The 17,342-nt window shown below is 42.3% G+C and overlaps 1 protein-coding gene across 5 annotated transcripts in view; it reads left to right on the top strand.

Annotated features, from left to right (window-relative positions):
- The window catches only part of RNF144A (ring finger protein 144A), a 112,814-nt gene that overhangs the window by 13,715 nt on the left and 81,757 nt on the right, over positions 1-17,342 (top strand). For 4 of the 5 annotated variants that reach the window (XM_057742683.1, XM_057742686.1, XM_057742682.1 and 1 more), the window contains exon 2: positions 11,284-11,428. The exons of the other annotated variant lie outside the window; for it this stretch is intronic. The gene's annotated coding sequence lies outside the window, so the exon portion shown is untranslated. The remainder of the gene's footprint in view (positions 1-11,283; positions 11,429-17,342) is intronic. 5 annotated transcript variants of the gene reach the window in all.

Raw genomic sequence — 17,342 nt, 5'->3', positions numbered from 1 at the left:
CCAGTTTTCTAAAGAGGAAGCTGTGATTGTTGGCTCTAGAGCTTTCTTCTTCTGGAATATAGGCATTTAATGCTATACATTTCCCTATAAGCACTGTATTGGCTATGTTCTGCTCATCTTGACAAGTTATATTCTTATTTTCATTCAGTTCGAAATATTTTTAGTTTCTCTTGAGACTTCTTCTTTGGCCCATGTGTTATTTAGAAGTGTGCTGTTTAATCTCCAGATAGTTGGGGATTTTCCAGTTATCTTTCTGTTACTGCCTCCCAGCTTCATTCCATTGTTATGTGAAAGCATACTCGGTATGATTTTTGTTGTTTCAGTTAATTTGTTAAAATGTGTTTTATGGCCTAGAGTGTTCCATATGAACTAGAAGAATGTGTATTCTGCTGTTGTTGGATGAATATTCTATGTGTCAGATAAATCAGCTTGATTGTTCAGGGCTGTTCAGGTCAGCTGTGCACTAACTGCTTTTCTTCTTGCTGAATCTGTCTGTTACCAAAAGGAGTGGGGAAGCCTCTAACTGTAACAGGGGGTCTGTCTGTTTCTCCTTTCAGGACTGTCGGTTTTTGCTTTTGCATGTTGGCACTATGTTGTTAGGTGCTTACATGTTTCGTATTTTTACGTCTTCTTGGAGAATTGATTCCCTTCTCTTATGTAGTGTCCCTCTTTATCTCTGATGGTTTTCCTTGGTCTGAAGTCGGCTTTGTTTGAAATTAACGTAGCTACTCCAGCTTTCTTTTCTTTCTCATTAACATGTGATGTCTTGCTCCATACCTTTATTTTTAATCTGAGTCTTTTTATTTAAAGTGGGTTTCTTTAGACAACATATAGTTGAGCCTTCCTATTTTATCCGCTCTGAAAATCTTTAACTTTTAACTGGTGCAGTTAGACCATTCACATTTAAAGTGATTATTGATATAGTTGGATTAATAGCCACCATATTTGAAATTGTTTTCTAGTCATGGCATCTGTTCTTTGTTTCTTTTCCTCCCCCTTTTTCTGACTTGGCTGGTTTTGCGTATTTTATATCATTGTATTTTATCTTCTCATTAGCATATCAGTTATACTATTTTTAACATTTTTCAGTTGCCCTAGAGTTTGCTCTCCCCCCCATCTATCTATATATATATACATATATTTATTTGGTATGTATATTTTACGAAACTAAGTCCACTTTCAGATAACGCTACACCACTTATAGCAAGTATTCCAGATTCTTCTCTCCCTGCCTTTATGACTTCACCATCATTCTTTTCCCTTGTCCATATTCTGTGGTCACTCAATGCATTGTTGCTATTCCCACTTTAAATAATTTTCTTTTAGATCAATTAAGAAAAGAAAAAATGAAACATTGTATTTCACCTTCATTTATTTTTTCTGTAATGCTTCTCCTGTGTTTATGTTGATCTGCGTTTCTGAATTACATCATTTTCTTTCTCTCTGAAGAACTTCACATTCTCTGTGAGGCAGGACAAGTGGTGATAGGGTCCCTCAATGTTTGCTTGCCTGAAGAAGTATTTATTTTTTCTTTACTTTTGAGGGATAGTTTTCCTGAAAATAGATTTTCGTTTGGTAGTGTTTTTCTTTCAACATTTTAAATATTTCACTCCACTTTCTTGTTTGTATGGCTTCTGAAGAGAAGTCAGGTCTAATTTCTTATTCATGCATCTCTGTAGGTACAATGTTTTTTCTCCTTGATTTCTGGTTTCTTTCAAGATTTTCATTTGGTCTTTTATTTGTGCAACTGAATATGATCTGCCCAGGAGTACGTATTTTGGTATTTCTCCTATTTGATGTTCTCTGAGCTTCCTGAATCTGTGGTTTGGTGTCTGTAATTGATTTTGGAAAACTCTCAGCCATTCTTGCTTCAAATATTTTCTGCTTCTGTTTTCTCTTTTTTCTTTTTCTATTATGCATATATCATACATTTTGAAATTTTCCTGCAGTTCTTGGATGTTCTGTGTGCTTTTTTAAATTTATTATTATTATTATTATTATTTTCTGTTTGCATTTTAGTATGGGAACTTTCTATTGACGTATCTTCAAGCTGACTTTTTTCTTGGCTGTGTCTGCTCCATTGATGAGCCTGACTAAGGCATTCTTCATTCTTTACAATGTTTGTTTTCTAGAATTCCCTTTGATTCTTTTTAAAAAATTTCATCTTTCTGCTTACATAACTGTGGATGAAAAATGTCACCTGCCATATCAGTAGACAAAGGATGTTGTGGCCATCAAGCCAGCAGCTACTGCAGCTGCCCCAAGTGCACACCCTGAAGGCATTTAGGATGGAGAAAAGCAGGCTACTGGCCCTAGGTAGCTAAGGTGCACATCGAAGGAATGGTTTCAGTGAATCCAGACTCTTATGTTGTCCCACACATAGAAAAGTGCTGAATTCATTACCTTAAGATGTCCGATTTTCTTTAACTGTAATCTTTTAATATTCCCACTACTTGTTTTTTTTTTTTTTTGCGAAACTCATAAATCCTGATTCCTCTCTTACTCTTCAGAGCCGTCCCTCAGAGCTCCCTGAGAGGCTGTCTTCTGGGCTTAAGTCCTCAGAAAATCTGCCAAATAAAACAGAATTCTCAGCTTTTAGGTTGTGCATTTTTTTCCAGTCGACATAACCCATTGGCCCTTGTATTTTGTCTACGTTGCCCAAAAGAACCCTTACTGTATTAACCATAGCTGTTTTAATCCTCGGTGTGATAATTCCAGTATCTGTGTCGCGTCTGAGTCTGAGCTTCATGCTTCTCTGTCTCTCCAGATTGCGAGTTCTCTTGCCTGTGGTATGCTTTGTGGGGTTTCTGTTGATAGCTGAGCCTGATGTATTTGTTAGTAGGAACTAAGGTAGAAGGCCTTTAGAGTGAGGCTTTATGTTCATGTTGGTAGGAGCTGAGCTGTGTTTAATGTGTGCTATAGCTGTAGGTGCCAGAGGCTTCAGATTCCTCTTGTGACCTTTTTTATCTTCCCTGTTGTCTCTGGGGTTTCCTAAGAACTTTCCTGAGAACTCTTCATTAGAGAGTGTCTGTCCCTGCAGCCCTCTCACCTGTGATTCACTGTTATCAGACAGGCGCTTTGTTAACGGGGCTGTAAGTTGAGGGGCAGGGGAATATTCTTCAACATTAAACCTCAGTCTTCCAGCAGGCCAGTGTCCCTGGGCTGTGTTCTTCAAAAGAGTTCCTTAGCTATCCTGTTCCTCCTCGGGTGAGACAGGGTGAGACCGGGCTGGAGTGGGGTTCTTGCTGTTCTCCAGGTTAGGAGAGGCTTGCAGAATGGACCTGTGTTTTGTCGACCGTCCTGGGCATGTTTCAGTTGGTTACTCTTCCCCTCTCCTGGCCAGAGTCAGGAATGAATTTCCTTGGCTTTTCACTGTGAGAGGTTCCTGGGGTTCTCAGGAACTGGTGGGGTTCCTGGAGGTCAGACCCACCAAAGTGTGGGGTCCCCTCAAGACGGTGACCCCTAGGAGTTTATTTTTCAACCTCTAGCGGTTCATGAAAATTACCATGTAGGTGTCCTGTCCTGTTATGGCCCTAGAGGATTTCCCTTCTGGTGAGCAGATCTTGGCTGTGACTTTGTGATTGCTCCAGATTTCAGAGGGCTGGTTTGCCCTGCGCCCTCAGTTTTCTGATGGGTCCAAGAAGTGGCTGATTGTGGGTTTGTCCAGCCCTTTCCTGTGAGGATGGGAGTGACAGCTCTTTATGTGTCAGAGCTGAAACCTCAGGTCTCCACCCTCACAGTTTTCTGCCCACATGTGCTATTCTGCCTCACTCTCCTTTGTTCAATAACAAACCTTGTGAAGGTGTCAGCTGTGGTGGTGGGAGGGCACCGATGGAGACCAGGGCACTCAAAACTGCGGGGTCACGCTGGGGAACTTTGGGGTCTGTGCTTTGACTTTGTAACCTCTAAGTGAGTGAAACCTTTCTTCCCTTCCAGCTTTGACTTTAACCTTCTCTTTCTTCTGAGTTACTCGTGATACTTTGCAGGATATGCTGTATAGGGTGGGTGTTCAGACTTTTCTTCAGTAGGCTGATAACTTTTTGCCCTTTGAAATAGAACATAATTAGCTCTATAATCTTTTCATGGCTAATTTCATTGTTCTGTCATTTATGGAACATGATATAATGGATTTACAGATATTAGGCATTTAAATGTTTTTGAAAAACGTAATGAATGACTTGAATGGAATTTTTCCAGGGAATATTTTATTTAAATTTTAGTTTTTAAAAATGAAGTGTAAAGGAACCCAGACACAAAGGGTCACATATTGTGTTATTCCATTTGTATGAAGTATCCGGAATAGGGAAAACCATAGAGACAGAAAGCCAGTTTCTGGTTGCCAGGGAACGGGTGGAGTGAGAGTGGAGATTAGCTGCTTGCTAGGTAGTAGCTTCTGTTTTGGGGTGACGAGAATGACTTGGAACTTGATTGAGGTTCTGCTGGTACAACATTGTGAATGCGCTGAATTGTTAACTTTAAAATGGTTAATTATATGTTGTGTGAATTTGACCTCAATAAAAATTGTATATAGTACATTAAAAATTCAAAAGTCCAACAGTATAAAAACTTTTACAGTGCAAAGCAGTTCTGCCCCAGGCCTTTAGTCTTCTAACCAGAGGCACCTTCTATTAGTCTCTTATATACTTCCACACCAGTCCCTCTCACCTCCCTTTTTCAATGGAAAATACTGCATATTGATTTTTTTTTCTACTTATTTTGGATATTTCCTTATAGCACATAAAGATCTACCTTTCTCCTTTTCAGAGCTACCTAGTCAAAGGAATGATTTTCTAAGTTCTTAAAGCTGGTATGTGTTTTATCTCACCATTCTAAATAAACTGTTCTTTCCTGTGGTAATGCCTCTACTATAATTTGTTCCAGTTTAGTACCCAGTTGGGTAAATCAATCTGCTCTTTTTGAACAGGTTTAAGCCTAAGAATTAGCTTCATTTTTATGAGTCATTTCTTTAGAATCAGGAAGGATGATGGTATTAGCCAAATGCCTTTTATCACAACAAGAGAATTGAAAAGGAAACTCATTTAATTAATTGATAGTTAATGAGCCAATGAATCTGTTCCATAGCTATAATTTGACAAATATCTCCATTGCTGAAGAATGTGTTTTATTTTCCCCCAGAGAATACAAATGTGAAATAACTAACTGCAGGACAACTCCAAAGGGATGGCTATGGGGCCCTCTGTCCCCCAGTGTGCAAGACTATTAGTATACAATGCCCGCAGACAGAGATTGCTTTATAGACGGCGGACAAGACCTCTATTCATATCAGAGTCAAACAAATTGCACATACGAAAGCCTCCACTTGCTGTGGCTGCAGAAGCTGAACCGCGTAGAACTACACGGATTTTTGAATTAGGAACTTGCAAGCCCAGCAGCAACCAAAAGACAGTTCTTGATTTGGGAAATGAAAAATTGAGAAGAGGTAGAGGGATTGCCTTCGGATGTGTTTTGTGTCCTTGTATGTGTGGAATTGTAGGTAAGTGGGAGGATCTCTCTCTGTGCGCTGGAGTTTGTGCTGATGACCAGTTGAGTCTCAGTGTCCATTCATTGTGGAGACAGACAGGAAGAAGGAAGAGCCTCCATTGACCCTAAGCCCTGTGCCCGTGGCAGACCTGTCCTGCTCTAAGGATTTGCCTCAGGGAGCCTGGGATGCACAGCAACGGGGCCTTTTTGTGGGATTTTTTTTTTTTTTTGGTGGGATTTTAATTCAGTTTGCAATATGAGATCCTTTGAGAAGCCAAAGAAGAATAACTACTTTCTCTCAATGAGTAGCATCTCATGGATAATATATTACATCAAAAATCTTTAGTTCTCAGAACTCAGAGTTATAAATGTAGAAAGTAAAAGAAAAAATGTTTAATTAGGAATTTAAAAAGGAGTAAAATTCCCTTTAGTATAAAGTGATTACTAACAGGTTTTTTTTCTACATTCATCTAGAAAAATTGTGTGTGTGTGTGTGTCATTTAAACTTATGTTCTCGAGTGGGATTATTATATACTTTGCTTTGTATTATGCCTTTGTATTTGCTGTTATGTCTTAGACATCTCTTCATACCAATGCTCGCAGGTCCAGCTCCTTCTTCATTTGTATGAAGGACGTCATCATATTTATTCAGCTTGTCCCTCTTAATGGACATTTAAGTCACTTTCTAGTTTTTATCTTGCAAAGAGTGCTGTGAAGCATTCTGTCATCTGCCCGTTCCCAAAGTGATACCTGGTGATTCTGACACCTGACATCCAGCACCCACTCTGGTCACCGTCGTTCCTTGTTGCAGCTAATGCTTTTGCTCCTGGCCTTCAGAAATACTTCATCTCTGTGGGATTATCAGCTCTACTTTGCTTTCAGTGTTCACGGCCACCCTTATGTCCTCAATCCTCTTCTTTCTGAAATGTGGCTCTTTCTCCCACTTTCATGATCACCTGGCAAAACCCATCTTTGGCTAAGTCCATTTTCCTGCTCCTGTGTGCCTGCACCTGAGCTGTTGTGTGGGGGAGGGGGAGCGCTCTGCCTGGCCCCCTGCCACCCTGGATCTGACCCCAGTGTTCCCTCAGCAGGGCCCAGCAGTCTTGCAGTGTGTGTGTGTGTGCGCACGCACGTATTTTACATATATGTGTGTGTGTGTATATATATGGGTGTGTGTATATGTATTACAATGTTCTGAAGGTTTTGAGTGGTTATGCCTAACCCCAGTTTTTTTTTGTTTTGTTTTGTTTTTTGTTTTTGTTTTGTTTTTGTTTTTGGCCGTGCCACTACGCGCAGGTTACAAGATCTTAGTTCCCCAACCAGCGGTGGAATCTGTGTCCCCTGCAGTGAAAGCTCGGAGTCTTAAACTGCTGGACTGCCAGGGAAGTCCCTCAGATTTTTCTTATAAGCCTGGTTATTTTAGTGATTCCAGCTGTCCTTTGTTTGGTGAATTAATTTAACAAGGAATAATCTTATATATAACTTACTATTAAGACCCATTTATATATTGATGTACATGCAATTGGCGAAATCATTTCTTTAATGCATGCTATTGTACCAGGTTGGCTTTCTCAAGTTATTCCAAACAGTTGAGGCCATTGTTACTTGCTGTAGCATCCCTGTTTCTATAAAGGGGTGAATTGATTACATTTATATTGGAACGAAATTGAGATTCCAGAGGAGCACAGACTTAGGGAACAAGTCCTAGGCTGTGGTGTGTCATATTTGCTTCCAGTGACAAACAGAAGTGTTTAATCACTCAGGAGAGTAATGTGTGGGCATAAAGGTTCCTACCAAGTCTGATCTCCTTGAGAGCAGGAGCATGTCAAATCCATTTTTGTATCATGCCTACTCAGCATCTCAGCAGATGGCAGGAGTGCAGAAAAAGGTTAATAGCTGATGAGTATTTACTATAGGTGTTTCTGCTAAAACCCAGTACATATATTCCTGGTTCTGTGCAGCACTGTGCACTAAAAATAGCAAGGCTTGTGAGGAACTAGGATGGGGACTGACCCATCACAGTCCACACAGCTTTGTCAGCAGAGCTCTGCGAAGGGCAATGTTTCATACCTGGAGGTTTGAGCTGAGGCTGGAGGCGGCCACCACTTCCATTAAACATGCAATTGAAGAACCACCACGGGAAACGCTGCAGCGCTTTAATACTTTAACCCCCACCTGTTTGTGGAGCCCAGGCAATGCCAGTGCAAGGCAGCCCCCTGAGTGGGGCTCTGGAAGGTGGGCAGGGGGCCCTCCAACCTACTGGCAGCCTGAAAACATACAGGCTCACAGCAGCACAGCCTCCGGGCAGAGAGCTCTGCGTGCAGCCTCTCTTCATAAACCTTTTTCTAATGCAACTAAAACAGTCTCCTGTCATCACTGCACCCGTGCAGCCAGAGCTTTTCTTTCTTGCTGAAGATTATAATTCTATTTCCTGGCTCTTTGTACCTGGGAAAAATGGCTAAAACATATAGTAAAGGAGACTGTTATGTATTAGCTTTTGTTTGAAGGGTTCAAATTGACTGCAAAGTACAGGCAGAGAAAAGATGTGCAACACATAGGGTCACATTTTCTGGAGTTGGCACCCTGTTGCTTCAGGACAGAGGAGGAGCTTCCCGCAGGTGGAGAGGGTTGCTCTGAGCAGGGACCAGGTGATGAGGGGGAGGGTAGCTCAGAGCTCTTAGCCTGCACATCGAAGGCTGTAGCCTCTGGAAGCTGGTCAGGAGCATTGTAGGAGAACTCACTTGCCCAGGCCGCACGTGGGCAAAACTTGCCATTTTAGTAAAAGCGCAGGGAGGAAGCGCTAGCTCCCGAGGAGATGTGGGTTTGTCCATTGGGATGTATCTCACATCTACTCAAATGGAAACATCTGCTGCTCTTGGATGCCCTACTTTGAAGTGACTAGAAAGACAGAATTGATTTTGTTCTTTGCTTCCTGACCAGAGATGCTTAAACATAAGCCAAGTTCAGATGCTGGTGTTGCATTTCTGATGAGCAGATGCTGTACTTGAGAAGAGAGAGAAACGGGAAATTCTGGAGTTATTATGCTTTTACATATTTTCCAGTTGATATATTTCTTTCTTAATAATAGTTTCATTGAGATGTAATTCACATAGTATAAAATTCATCGTTTTGAAGTATACAATTCAGGGGTTTTCAAGGTATTCACAGACTTGTACAAGCATCACCACCATCTAATTCTAGAACATTTTCAGTTCTGTCCCAAACCCCTGATCCAAGAGCTGTCGCTTCTTACTTTTCCCTGCCCCCAACCCCTGGAAGCCGTGAATCTGCTTTCTGTTCCTCTGAATTTACCTGTACTGGACATTCCATATACACGTTTTCTTGCAATTTGTAGCCTTTTTGGTCTGACTTTCTTTTCCTTAGCCTGATGTATTCATAGTTCATCCCATCATGTGGACATACCACATCTTGCTTTCACATTCACCGCTGGGGACGTTGGGGTTGTTTCCACTTTTTGGCTATTGTGAACAATGCTGAATGAACATCCACGTACAGGTTGTTTGTGTACCTTTGTTTTCCATCCTCTTGGGTGCGTACCTGGGTGTGGAATTGCTGGGCCATATGCGACTCTGTGTTTAACACTTAGAGGAGTTGCTAAATTATTTCCCAAAGCAGCTGCACCACTTTAATTCCCAGTGGCGATGCATAAGGACTCAGAGTTCTCCACGTCCACACCCACGCTTGTTAATTTCTGTCTTTGATTCTAGTCATTCTAGTGGGTGTCACATGGCATCTCATTATGGTTTTTTGTTTTTTTTGAGGTTTTTTTTGGCTGCTTTGGGTCTTCGTTGCTACGCGCGGGTTTTCATTAGTTGTGGAGATTGTGGGCTACTCTTGGTTGCAGTGCTCGGGCTTCTCATTGTGGTGGTTTCTCTTGTTGCGGAGCACGGGCTCTAAGGCCACAGGCTTCAGTAGTTGCGGCACATGGGCTCAGTAGTTGTGGCACATGGGCTTTGTGGCTCCGTGGCATGTGGGATCTTGCCGGACCAGGGATGGAACCCGTGTCCCCTGCATTGGCAGGTGGGCTCTTAACCACTGTGCCACTGGGGAAGTCCCATCTCATTATGGTTTTGATTTGCATTTCCCTAATTGAATAATCATGTTGAACATTTTAAAAATGTGCTTATTGGGCATTTGGATATGTTTTTTGGAGAAACGTCTCTTCCGATCTTTTGCCCATTTTTTATTCGGGTTATTTGTCTTTTTATTGTGATTTGAATGTGTTCTATATAATCTGGATGCAAAGTCCTCATCAAATGTATGGTTTGTATGTTTTCTCCCTCTCTGTGGGCTGATTTAACTTTAGTGATGGTTTTCTGTAACCCAAAAAATTTTAAAATTTTGGTGGAGTCCCAGTTTATTTTTTCTTTCATTATTTGTGCTTTTGGTGGCATATCTAAGAAACTAGTATGTAAAGGTCAGAGAGATTTACTGCTGTGTTTTCTTCTAAGAGTTTGATAGTTTTTATTCTTACATTTAGGTCTATAATCCATTTTGAGTTAGTTTTTGTGAAAGGTGTAAGGTCTGTGTAGAGATTCATTTATTCAACACCAGCACCATTTGTTGAAAAGGCTGTCGTTTACCCTCTGGACTGTCACAGCAGTCCTGGTGAAAATCAATTAACCATAAATGTATGGGTTTATTTCTGGACTGTCAGTTCTAAACTATTGATCTGTATGTCTGTCCTTATGCCAGTAGCACACTATCTTGATTACAATAGCTTTTTTTTTTTTTTTTTTTTGACATCAGGAAGTGTGACTTCTCCAACTTGGCTTTTCTTTTTCAGGGTTCTTTTGGCTAAGTAAAGTGTCTTGGATTACTATATGAATTTTAGGAACGCTTGTCAATTTCTGCAAAAAAGAAAGCTGAGATTTTAATAGAGATTGCATTGAATCTGAAGACCAATTTGGGGAGTACTGCTGTTTTAACAATGTTGCCTTCCAGTCCATGAGCACAGGATGTCTTTCTATTTACTTAGTTTTTAATTTTTTGTAATGATGTTTTGGTAGTTTTCAACGTACAAGTCTTGCATATCTTGTTAAATTTATTTATAAGTATTTTATTCTTTTTGATGCTGTCCTGAAGTGGGTCTCTTCTAACAGCATATGTTATTTATCCATTGTACCAATTTCTGCCTTTTGATTGGAGTGTTTAGACCATTTAGTGTAATTACTGATATGGTAGAATTTATGTCTGCTGTTTTGCTCTTTTTTTCCTATGGGTCTTATGTCTTTTGTGTTCCTTTATTCCTCCATCTTGTCTTCTTTTATATTTGTTTCTAGTATACCATTTTAGTTCTGTCGTTCATTTTTTATACATTTTTCAGTTACCTTCTTAGTGTTTGCCCTGGGGATTACAGTTTACGTAATCTTGCCTCATGTTTAAGGTTTTCTATGGACCTAAACTTCTCCCTGTAGGAGTTCCATTGGGGCAAACCCGAATGGCTGTGCTTGAAAAAGGAGGGGGCAGAAAGGGAGACCCATGGACACTTTGTTATCTGAGAATTGTCTGTGTTGGTAGATTTATCTGTTAACTTCCTGCTGGAATTTGGTTACTTATACCACTAAACCTCAGTTCCTTCTCCAGTGGACTATGACACTTTCCAATTGTTGGTTTGATGAGATTTCTCATTGTTGTATCAACATCTTCCCCTCTTGGGTTGGAGATTGGAAAGGCTGATGCTGGGTTGGTTCTGAGTCAGCACAGTGATCTTTGCCGGCCCCCCCACCTCCCACCCCAGACCTGCTTTCTAAGCTCCTGTGCCCTTCTCCTGCTCCCCAGGTGTGCAGGGACCCCAGTGCCAGAGACCTTCTCCCACTTCTGCAGATGGGCAGCCTGCCATGAGGAGGTGGGCCAGCTGAGCGCATCAGGACACCAGGATTTGGCCAGAAGACGATTCCTCTCCTCTCATCAGGACTTGTCAGAGGTAACTTTGAATTTGGAAAATGAAAGCTTGAAAACCTTCATTTGTGTCTTCTTGGTGGAATCTCAGGCCATTGTTGGGAAAGACCCCAGGCCCACCTGGCTGGGTTTTTCTGTACCTCTTAAACCACAGCATATGAACAATTGCCTCGTTGGCTTCCCCTGGATTAATTTTAAGCATGGTCCTCAACATATTATGTTCAGTGATTATAGTAATTAATATTTTACAAAGATTTCCACGTGGGTCTTCTTTTACTGCTTTTAGCAACCTCATGAGGTTGATGTTACCTGCTTGGTTTTGTAGACCAGGAAGCGGGTTTAGAAGATCAAAGTGATGTCTCCAGGGTCTCAGTGGTTCATGAAGTTATCCAGGCATAACAGACTGAGCAGCCGCACTGCCGGGTGCTGTTCTAACTCCTCTGCTTTCACGGAGATTACGGGTTGTGGGGGTGTGAGGGGAGTGTGGGGATGTGCGTGGAGGGTAGGGGTGGGGACAGGCACTGAGACACGGACCATATCCACTCCACCATGTGAAGAGGTACATTTTATGTCTCATCCCCAGGCATAAGTGTTGTGGAGAAAATAAAAAGCTACCAAGTTCAGAGGGGTGGAGTTTTAAACGGAGTGCTCCGGGAGGCCTCATGTAAACGTTGACACTTGAACATGGATTTACGGACTTAGGAATTAGCTGTTTAGTGTCTGGGACAAGAGAATTAGAATTAGAAGAGAAAGTGGGTGATAAAGCCCGGAGTGCAGTCTGTGCATCACAGCACGTTGGAGGAACACCAAGAGGCAGGCTGGGTGGAGGGGAGCTAGCTGAGAGCAGTGAGTCGGCTGGGGGCAAGGGGTGGTCAGGAGGTTACAGAAACCTGACCATGTTTAGCATCGTGGGCTATTGCGGGGAATTCTAGGTTTTATGATGGGAAATCAGTGCAGGGTTTTAAGCAGAGGAGGGACAAGATCCAATTTAATAGGCTTGTTCTGGCATCACTGTTGAAGGATTGGGGGGGTTGGGGGGGTGTAGCCCAGGAGACCACTTACAGGTCATTAGAGAAATCCATTGCGATAATTCAGACGAGATAATTCAGTGGCTTGCTCCACTGGTAGTCGTGCAAGTCGTGAAATGTGGCCACATTCTGGATGAATTTTGAAGAAAGAACCCTTAAGATGTCCTGGCAGAATGGGTGTGGGGCTTGAGGAAGGGAAAGTCCATCATGATGGCAAAGATTTTAGGTTGCGTACCTGGAGGGAGTTGTCACCAGCTGAGATGGGGATGTCTGCAGGGTGGGGGGTGCAAAAAGAGGTTAGAAGTCCAGTTTTGAACAGATTGAGTTTGAGATTATAAGACCCCCAAATGGAGATGCTGAGTGGACAGGTATATCCAGATCTGATGGTTGAAGACGGTGATCCGAGCTGGAGATACGACGGGAGTCTTTGGCCTGCGGTTGGTATTTAAAGGAATGAGGTCAGATGAGATCCTAGTGAGAGAGAGTTCTCAGGATTGGGCCCCGGGACATTCCAGCTTTAGGAGGAGCAAGGGAAGCAACCGAGAGGCAGTCTCCAGAGAGGGAGGGGAAATCCAAGGGTGAGGTGTCTCGGAAGCCACATGCAGTCACTTCAGAAGGAGGGAGTGGTGAGCTGTGCGCAGTGTGAGGAGGGGCCAGGTGAGGCGGAGATGGAGGGTTGACTCTTGGATCAGTGCCGTGCAGGTCATCAGTGGCTTCGGTAAAGACAGCAGAATATCAAGTGGGTCTAGTGGCTGGGGCACCCAAGGCCCAATGGGAGTGGGTTTGGAGGGAAAGACGGAGGGAGGAATCTGGGACCGAGATTGTTGACGACAGCTTGGAGAAGCTTTGCCGCAAAGGGGAGCAGAATGCGGGGTGGTATCTGTTGGGGTAAATCAGGCTGAGAGAATTCGTTTTTAGTTGGAAGCATTAGCATTATTTATATGTTGATGGGAATGATTCAGTAGAGAGTAAAAAATTGGTAACATAGGACAGAGGTTTGCTGGAAGCATGTCTTGAGTAGGTGAGGGAAGTGCGTTTGTGTACAGGTGGAGTTGTTTGCTTCAGGAGGAGCACAGGTAGCTACTGGTGGGGACGGACTAAATGACAGATACACGGGTGCAGAGGTGGTGCTCAGAAGAGGAGCGTTCTGGTTGCTTCTGTTCTCTTTGTGAAATAGGAAATGAAGTCACCAGCTGAGAGTACCATGGTGCAGGAGGGCTTGTAAATTTGGGGAAAAAGGAAAGGAGTGAGTCCTCTGGAGAGAGGGGGGGTGCGGAGAGATCACCTGGTAGTCATCAGCGCCCACCTGGAGCTCTTGGCCACAGACTGAAGGACCGCATCAGTGAAATTGTGCGTTTTTCTAGACAGTTCAGCTGGGGAGTTGAAGGCACACACACAATAGATCAAGAATTGAATTATGGAGATCTGTGAGTCTGTTTCTGTTTTGTAAAAAAGTTCATTTGTATCGCTTTCTAATTAGATTTCACATATACATGATATATGATATTTGCCTTTCTCTGTCTAACTCACTTCACTTAGTATGATAATGTCTAGGTCCATACACACTACTGTATATAAAATAGATAACTAACAAGGACCTACTGTGTAGTACAGGGAACTCCACTCAATATTCTGTAATAACCTACATGGGAAAAGAATGTGAAAAAAGAGTGGATATATATATATATATCTGATTCATTTTGCTGTATACCTGAAACTAACACAACATTGTAAATCAACTGTACACCAATAAAATGAAAAAAAAAAAGAATTAGATTATCATTTGGCTGAGCAGAGAGGGATGCAATGAAAGGGGTGGCCCCAGCAAGAGCATCTGGAGGAAAGGGATGACCCAGGTCACCTGGTGATTACCACGGTGACTGGAGGACAGAGGACATAGGTTGTGAGGAGGAGGTCGGGTTGGGCAGTGGAGGGCCTGGAGGTGCCGGAGAAGGGCCGGTGCTGTCTGGCTGGGGACACTGGAGGGAGTGGCTAGGAGACAGAGGCGGGGGCTGACCGTGTGCCTGGACCAGGGGATTTGGGGCGCTTTCGGGAACCTAACTTCCCACGTTTCTTCCCGCAAGCCTTAGGTCCCCATCACCCCGCCTTGCCTTTTCGCTGCCTGCACTTTATGCTTTTTATTTTTTTGGCCACACTTCGAGGACCACCAGGGAACTCCCTCGCTGCCTGCACTGTAAAGAGCCTGCTTGAGAACTCTTGCTAAACCTTGAACCATATACCAGTATTACCAATGTTCCTCTGGTAATCCCGGGAATATGTTGCTAATTTCTCACCCACACATTTCTTTGCTGAGGCAGAGGGAGGCCTGGCTCATCAGTGCAGCGAAGAGAGAGGAAATGTGACAGTTGACATTTGAAACTGCCCCTCCCCTTCTTCACGGGCCTTGGACACTAAGTGGGTTTTGTTTTTTTGTTTTTTAACCTCAACCTTAACGTTTTCGGGTTATTGTATCCTTCGCTGCAGTGCACTTACTGGTCCAGAGAGAGTCCCCTTAGGTATGAGGAGAACATGACAGCAGCCTGGAAAAAGTGCCTCGCAAGGCCAAGTGGAACTGTGCATTCCTTCCCGAATCTGCCCACTCCCACCTCCCAGCACGCTCTGTTTGGGAGTCTGTCTCCAGCAAATTCCAAGAACTGAAATGGCTTCATCATCACAAAAGATTCGTGTTGAAGAAGCCAAAATACCAGAAAATGACATTCCAGCACAAGCAAAGATATTTTTAAATGTTTAGGATTTATAAAGAGAAACAGCCTTCATGGGATATAAACCACCCCCAGTTCACACTTCTGTCATTGAAGTAGCTAAATCTAAGAGAGTTTTCTTTTTTCTTTTTCTTTTTCTTTTGTCCGCAAGTGGAGAATGTCATCAGTAAGAAAATAAATCTTCTGTTAAGAAACTTTAACTGAGCCTTGGCCTTGACTCAGCCTTGGGAATGGCCAGCATTTGGAGAGGTGCGGCTGGGACAGCTGGGCTCAGCCCTGCTCTTGGCTGGTGAAACTTTAAGGCAAAGGTCATTTAAAACACTAACTAGAATCGAAAATATCAATCCCCTGCTTTAGTTCTCATGGTTTCAGAGTGGCTGAGGTGGTTACACAAGCAATATTTTTAGAAATAGAAACACTTAGAGATCCTGTTCTGAGATACAATGGTGAAAGGTCCTGTAAAAATAAATCGTAACGACCACACTTTCCACATTTGTCTCAGTTGCAGTTTCTTCGTTTTTTAAAATTAAAAAAAATTTTTCTTTGTTCTTTTTTGTTTGTTTTGAGTGATACGTGCTGTCCTCTATGCCATTCTGTTAAGTGAGTATTTCTGGGGTAAGTCTTCGAGAGTGTTCCCCATGTTTCCACATCCCAAAGCCCAGCGGCAGTGAGAACCACTGGTCAAAGAGAAGCGAGAGCCTCTTCCCCAGGACAGTGTGGATTTCTCTAGACAGTCAAGCAGCAGACACTTCATGAGCATCTGTTATGTGTAAGGTCATGTGCCTGGGCCGGGAGGGATGGAAGAGGAGACACGGGGCAGGTTTCTGCTCTTCTGTTTTCCTTTGACTGTTAACAAGCAGATGTAGAATGCCAGTTCCCCAACCTCGAGTGCAGGACAGAGCAGAGCTGAGGCTGTGGGAGGTGGGGGCCGAGTACTAGGTCCCTTTGTGGTTGAGATGTGTCTGAGTGGAGAGGAGAGAGGGACAGACATGAGAAGGGCCACGTGCTGGACCCTACAGGTTTAGAGTTAGACTCTCCCGTGTCTGGTCAGGAACCATTATTGTCTGCTAAGGGTAGTGATGGGATTTTTTTAAAAAGTGATTTGCACAGGTTCATTGGGCACTCATACTTCTAATACGAAGAAAAGATGGAAAGCAGGGAAAACAGTCAGAAGGGAAAGTTTGATCATGTGGCTTAACAAAATTAATGGAATATTCTCTCCCCCGATTTAAAAATACAGTACTTTTTTGATTATTCCCCAAAGCCTAAGAGAGCTTCATAAACACATGTAAGCTCTTTTACCAAAGAAATATCATCCTTCTAGCGTGCTTATGATTTTAGTGACATTTAACGTTGCTTGATTAATATTAGCGAGGAAACCATCAGTATCTGGTCATTATAATTTATTGTAAACTGGATAACATAATTGAATTTCCTCAATCTCATTTTAATCCTGAATTTTGCTTATTTTAATGGCTGATTTTATGAGTGTATTCTATAATTTATTCTATCATCTCTATATAAACACACTTATTTGAATTTAAAAATAAGGTAAAATCTTTCTGATAGAAAGAAATTCTCATGGACTCATTGGTTTGACAGTGAAAGCTGTCTTCATCTCTTAAGTTATTGGAAGGACCTAAATATGCAAATAATATGGACAAATGTATAATTGAAACATGGTTATAATAAAATCATATATTAAGGTATTTTCTATGGAGGGGTGCATTGAAATCAATGCATTTTTTCTCAGATTCATTCTAAGCATGTTGATTTAAGCAAGGAGCCTCTGGAGTCAGCATGCTGTACATTAGACCCTCAGATCCTCTTCACCTTTTAATGGAAAGTGGACACCCTTTTACCCACCTCTCCCTGTTTTCCCCACCCTCCTGCACCTGGCAACCACCTTTCTACTCTTGCTGTTTCTATGAGTTTTGCTTTCTTTTTCTTTTCTTTTATTTTGTTAGATTCCACATGTAAGCAGCACCATGTAGTCTTTTTTCTCTGTCTGGCTTATTTCATCTGCATAATGCCTGCAGGTTCATCCATGTTGTTGCAAATGGCAGGATTTCCTCTTTTTTTTTGAGGCTGAATAATAACAATAATATATATGTATATATACACATATACACACACACACATCACATTTTCATTATTCATTCATCTGTCAGCAGACACTTGGGTTTTT

Source organism: Hippopotamus amphibius, chromosome 7, assembly GCF_030028045.1.
Source record: "Hippopotamus amphibius kiboko isolate mHipAmp2 chromosome 7, mHipAmp2.hap2, whole genome shotgun sequence".
In the NCBI taxonomy this organism is placed as follows: Eukaryota; Metazoa; Chordata; class Mammalia; order Artiodactyla; family Hippopotamidae; genus Hippopotamus; species Hippopotamus amphibius.
Note: the sequence above shows the minus strand (reverse complement) of the source record. Positions and strands in the feature narration are given on the sequence as shown.